The sequence below is a fragment of the Mesitornis unicolor genome, unplaced genomic scaffold (assembly GCF_000695765.1).
Source record: "Mesitornis unicolor isolate BGI_N332 unplaced genomic scaffold, ASM69576v1 scaffold1838, whole genome shotgun sequence".
In the NCBI taxonomy this organism is placed as follows: domain Eukaryota; kingdom Metazoa; phylum Chordata; class Aves; order Mesitornithiformes; family Mesitornithidae; genus Mesitornis; species Mesitornis unicolor.
Genome location: NW_010199562.1, coordinates 1 through 230, shown reverse-complemented (window position 1 = coordinate 230; position 230 = coordinate 1).

Genomic DNA, 230 nt, shown 5'->3' with positions numbered 1-230 from the left:
GACTTGCGTGTAAGTCAGGACACTCAAAGTCACCCTATACTGGCACAAAGGAGCCGTTGCCTTTGTATGAGCCCTATGGATGTCCCGGCTGTCTGAGCAGTTCTTTAAGTCTCTGCCACACGAACGGTAGATTCCCCGGCGTGGGCCCGGCCTTGCCCCCGCACCGGCTCCCCCGCACACCCGTGCTCCCCCGGGCCTGAAGCGCCGTAGACTGCGCTCCGCTACGCTCC